Source organism: Rhinolophus sinicus, chromosome 16 (genome assembly GCF_057876585.1).
Source record: "Rhinolophus sinicus isolate RSI-liver-muscle chromosome 16, RSI-T2T, whole genome shotgun sequence".
Classification (NCBI taxonomy): domain Eukaryota; kingdom Metazoa; phylum Chordata; class Mammalia; order Chiroptera; family Rhinolophidae; genus Rhinolophus; species Rhinolophus sinicus.
This window is the reverse complement of record NC_142516.1, coordinates 160262812-160268330: the sequence shown is the minus strand read 5'-3', so window position 1 is coordinate 160268330 and position 5519 is coordinate 160262812. Positions and strand designations below refer to the sequence as shown.

Here is a 5519-nt window from a genome sequence, read left to right as displayed (position 1 = left end):
TCTGTTTTAAGGGATATATCATAGAGAAAAAATAAAGACTATATAGCAGTCACTGTAGTCATACTGAAGCAGCAATGTGGCACATAAGTAGGATACATGTTAAACCAAAATTTCACATTTTCTGTGTTGTAACTTCAAGTTATGGAGTCAAGGAGGTGTTCTTTTTTTTAATTCTAAAGAAGCAACAAGCTCTAGCTGCCATCTTGCGCCCTCGCGTGTGCGTGTGTGTGCTTATTCTCTGCTGGGCTGCCCCAGACCCCATGAGCGCCACCCCTAGACCCCCACGCAGCCCCGTTTTCTCTCCAACTAGAAGGAGAAACTATCATGAACCAGGAGAAACTCACCAAACTGCAGGCACAAGTGCACATCGGTGGGAAAGGAACTGCTGACAGAAAGAAGGAGTTCACAGAACAGCTATAGCAGATGATGAAAAACTGCAGTACTCCTTAAAGAAGTTAAGGGTAAACAATATTTCTAGTATTGAAGAGGAGAATATGTTCACAAACCAAGGAACAGTGATGCACTTTAACAACCTTAACGTTTGGGCCTCTCTGGCAGCAAGCACTTTCACCATCACAGGCTGCTGAGACCTAGCAGCTGACAGAAACGCTACCGGGCATCTTAAAACAGCTTGGTGTAAACAGTCGGACTAGTTAAAGGAGACTGGCTGAAGCTCTGCCCAAACAAACCACTTGCTCTGGAGAGGATGATGATGAAGTTGCAGATCTTGTAGAGAATATTGATGAGGCTTCCAAGAGTGAAGTAAACTGAACTGAGTCAACTTCTGAAGAAGATAGCACTTGAAGAAGTTACTGGGAGCTACCATTTTATATTACGACTGCTTTTTCAAATTTTGTTCATGGATCTGATAAAATCTTTATCTCTAAAGTTTGAAGCCCAGGCCCCTTGGACATTGTAGCTCTTTTCAGTTTTTGCTTATGCTCAAATCATTATTTGCAGCTAATTAAGGTGAAGAAGCTTGGAAATAATGTTTGAAACAAAGGTTAATAAAGTCCTTTAACTAAGAGAGAGAGAGAGAGATTGAGAGAGAGAGAGAGAGAGAAGAAAAACAAACAGAAGGGTGTAGTCCACAAAAGAGTCAATATTATGAGTAAAATAACATTGGATAACTAGGAAACACTTAAATAATATTTTTCTTCACAAACTAATCTTAAACTATGTAGTAATATTAAATGTGAAATACTGGAAAAATGCAAAATAAGGACATATCCTTTCTGAAAACCAAATGATTTATAAAGAATCACAATTCTTAATATAAACAATTAGTATAATTAAATCAATGTTGTATTAGTGCAAACACAACCAAATATTTCTATGCACTAGAGAGCCTAGACAGGCCCCTATATATCTCCATATTTACATGGAAGTTGATGAAATATGATTATTAAAGAAAAAAAAACTGTTTATCTGAAAATCTACTTACAGTATTACAAAAAATTAATGCAAACTGTATTCAATTTAAAAATGTCTCTCCTTCATACATTAGAAATTCCTCAAATCTACATGTTGGAATGAACACAAAGTTAACACTGATTAGATATACAGTACTTATTTTAAGAATACTATAACAAAACACTTGATACGAAATTTTTATATACATTTGTAGAATGCCTTCATATTTAAGACAAATAGCCTACCAAGTTACCTAAATGTTTGTTTTACATCAAATATGGGGGAGTGAGATATAGCCACGATGGATGCTAGAATCAGTGCACCCATAACAATGTGAAATCCAAAATCTCAAAGGTCCATACAAACCTTTGTGGAAAAGAAGAAAGCCTGGGTTCACCTCTGTGGAGATCTGTCTTGGATTGATTTGAATTGAGAAAACCCACTGTGAATTTCATCAAATGAAATCATCCTTGTCCCTTTAGATATAACATGTCCTTGAACATTTGCCTGTGGTACTAGAGCCAAAGACAATTATGTGGAATTCTTTTGGCTTCTCTAAGAAAGGGCTAGAAAAATGTCAAATAGTTTGCTTCTGAAGTACAAATTCTGATGAATTGATTAGTGACTGCTTGAGACAGTATGTCAAGAAGAATTCTTTGGTTAATTCTCTACATAGCTAGTGAAATGCAGTTACCAATTAGGCAGCATTCATGCTGTTTACTTGCCAACTCTGAACTTTATTATTCTGAAACCTAGAGTATCTTGGAGTCCCTAATAGCTGGATGGGCAATATCACAAAAACTCAGCTATGAATAGCCTAAGGGAAACCAGTATTTTCCTCATCTCTGAATTTCAATCATACAATAGTTCCACCAGTTATAGTTTCCTGAAAGTAAAAAAGTAAGGCTTTCACTATTATGCAAATACTATTTCGGATGGTTAACACAGGAAGGCACTGGAGTGATATTTATAACAAATTTGTTTTGCATAAGATTTAGGCAACATTTTAGCAGAATCCAGTGGTAATAGGACTGTAGATTTCTTTGCACTATATGCTATTCTGTGGAGAGATAAAGATTGGTATAGTCATTACAGATGAAAGTTGGAGGGCACTGAGGGAAGAAGACAGTGGAAGGAAAGAACAAGTGAATATAATCTGCAGATCTAAGTCAAAAGGAAATTTTCCCTAAGGCTGATCTCAAACACATGAGCCAACATCGATAGAGTTCAACATTGTACGGAGCTCTTATATCTCTAATATAATCAATTGGGTTTTTATACTATTTGATCACAATTTTCCAACATTGATACTCTGTATCTCTAGCATATCTGTTCTTTTATTTTAACTTTGTTGTTTTGATCCCACTTCTGTCTCATTGTCTGTTTCCCCCTTCCTGTTCTCCCTTCTTTTTCTATGCTTGAGTCACTCTTTACCCATACTCTCCATTCCTTTGAGCTTTAGCTCTTCATTCATCCACAACAACCTACACTTCATTGACAGAATTGTCATTAATAGTACTGGTGCAGATGAGCAAGAGATGTTCGCCATCAATGTAGACTGGTAAGTTAATGTCTCTGTGTCTCTAATCACATTCAGGATCCCAGTCCTATCCTGCCATTGACTCCTACAATTTCTTAACCTTTAACTTGCACATCTCTTCCCTTCAATATTTTTCACCTCTTCCTTCATAGGGAGATTAAAAGGCCATCAGATGAGAACTCACTCAACTTTCTGCTATCCAACCCACAGACCTACCCTTCTCTAGAAATCTGGTTAGGGTTTTCTGTGGACCTGGCTACTAAATACTGTGGAAGGAGGGTGGTCTTGGGTCCTCTAACCCATCCCGTCTTGATCATGTTGTCACAATTGCGGCTGTGGCTGAGTCCTAATAAGGGGGTTGATGCTGGCAGCATTTCACCTTTGTGTATCAGCTGTTGCAGATCCATAACCATCCCGACAACCTCACCATTCTCACTTCTTTGTTGTGAGTGCAGGAAAAAGGAGGGCCCAGTACACACAAAACCCAATCAGGGGCTTCTCTTGCCTTAGCTAGAGCCTCAATACCTTCTACTTCCCAATACCCACAGTAACTAAAGCAGTGCCTGCAGTGCACAAAACGGTTACCGTTTGAATTGAACACAAGTTGAAAACAAACGATTTTGACCACCACCTGATCTAGGTAATCATAAGTATTGGTTTTCATCTGAATGTTTCAGGCACTAATATAAATGGGAAATATATACATGTAACATTTAATAATTCTGAAATTAGAAATATGAAAGTATTTCAATCACCATTATGAATCACTCTCAAATAAATTGTGCATAAAGTACATTCTAGATTTCCATAAATGCTGACTCTAAGCACTTCCAGTGGGACCTAAAATTGTCATTATAAAAAGGGCATTTTATATAAAGTTCATATTTGTTTACATCTTCCATAAAAATATATTTTCAGACAGAAAGATGGGTTGTACTTTTGCTTTCACCAAAGTCTTCAATCTGAATTATTTTTAAAGTGCTTAATTATATATAATTGAGTGGCTGGGTGGATAGCAGAGTAAAATTACACAAACATTTCTGAAATAAAACATTTTACTTCCTATTTTCACTCAAAACTGCATGCCTGCTCAATATGCATTGTTTACTATTTCATTCCTACATGTATGTTAAGATCATAAAGAATAAACATATTAATATCAAACAATCTTAGGGAATAACATATCCCAATAATTTTTCTTCTTAGCTCAGTATTTTCCAGAAAAACATTTTACTCTTTTTGCTTTTAAATTTTCTAAACAGGACTGATTTTTATTTGAATACAAATAACATAATTTAATTTGCATTTGCTAATATAAGGTACTTATGATTCATTTCTTTTTGTGCTGAACAATAGAGGGTAAATGGATAAAATGCCTGTCAGTGTATAGAACTTATTCCTAAGAAAAAATTAAAATACATATTTAAAGATATTTAAATATGTAGGTATTATCTGTAATTTTTACTTCTATAAAGACAAAACTATTCTCTTAATTGATAGATTTATTATTTATGCTTTACTCATTCAAAATATTACTGTATTCACATTTTGGCAATCCACACCTGTCAAGTTTCTTATACCAAAATTTATCTCAACTACTGGCCAACCTATTTTGTGGCCTCATGCCTGATATACTGGCTGCTCATTTGGATTACTAAGCTGACTATATTATCCTTCACTAAATTAATTTCTGGAGGTTAATTCTAGAACATGACTTGAAAATGACTTTATGTATTTATAAAAAGGAAAAAAATATACTGCACGAATTTCAATGTTGATTTGTATATACTACACATATTTTACAACATTCCTCCATTAAAACAAAAACAAAAACAAAAACACTGACACCCTGGGATTTTCTTGAAACTGATAGTCTGAATTTAGCTCTATTCATATGTTTTCCTAATCATGTGGCATAAAGACTCACGTGAATCACAAAGCACCAAAATCAACATATTGTTAGTATAGGTTTATGTATCAACTGACTTAATTCTTGACTGTTAACTATTTAATCATTTCAAGTCTCTGACAATAACACACTACTCTCATCTTCTGTTTTTACCTGATTTTAGAAGAGGAAAGAGGGATGGGAGGAAAAAACCCAACAGAGAAATGAAGAGTTTGGCTTTTAAAAACTACAGCATTAGAAGAGTAAAAATATGCCTTTGCATTTCATTATTTCAAATAACAGTAAAGTGACAATATTTAATCATCAGGTATGACATATGATGAATTTTGTTTGTTTGTTTGTTTGTTAGTATGGAACACCTGGTTATCACTATTTATATTGAAAAAAGTTTATTGAAATAACCACAGAAGAAACATACGGTTGGTCCAGATACTTTTTGTAGGCTATTAATCACAAATTAGAATCCATGTAGAAAGAAAGAAAGCAAGGAAACTCACAAACAGAGGTAGTTAGAAAAGTCCAAGGAAATGTAGGCACTAGACAGAGAAGGGATTAAAACTTTAGCTCTACTTCTAATGCTCTTCCTATTTATTTTTGCGGAAACTTATGAGAAATCCCTCAGTTTGGATTGCATGTGCTATATCAGAGTCTGGTGGC

At 35.0% G+C, this 5519-nt stretch overlaps 1 pseudogene; it reads left to right on the top strand.

Moving 5' to 3' along the window:
- The first annotated feature begins 309 nt into the window (after nt 1-309).
- LOC109433802 (transcription factor BTF3 pseudogene) lies at nt 310-1086 on the top strand (annotated as a pseudogene).
- The last annotated feature ends 4433 nt before the right edge of the window (nt 1087-5519 follow it).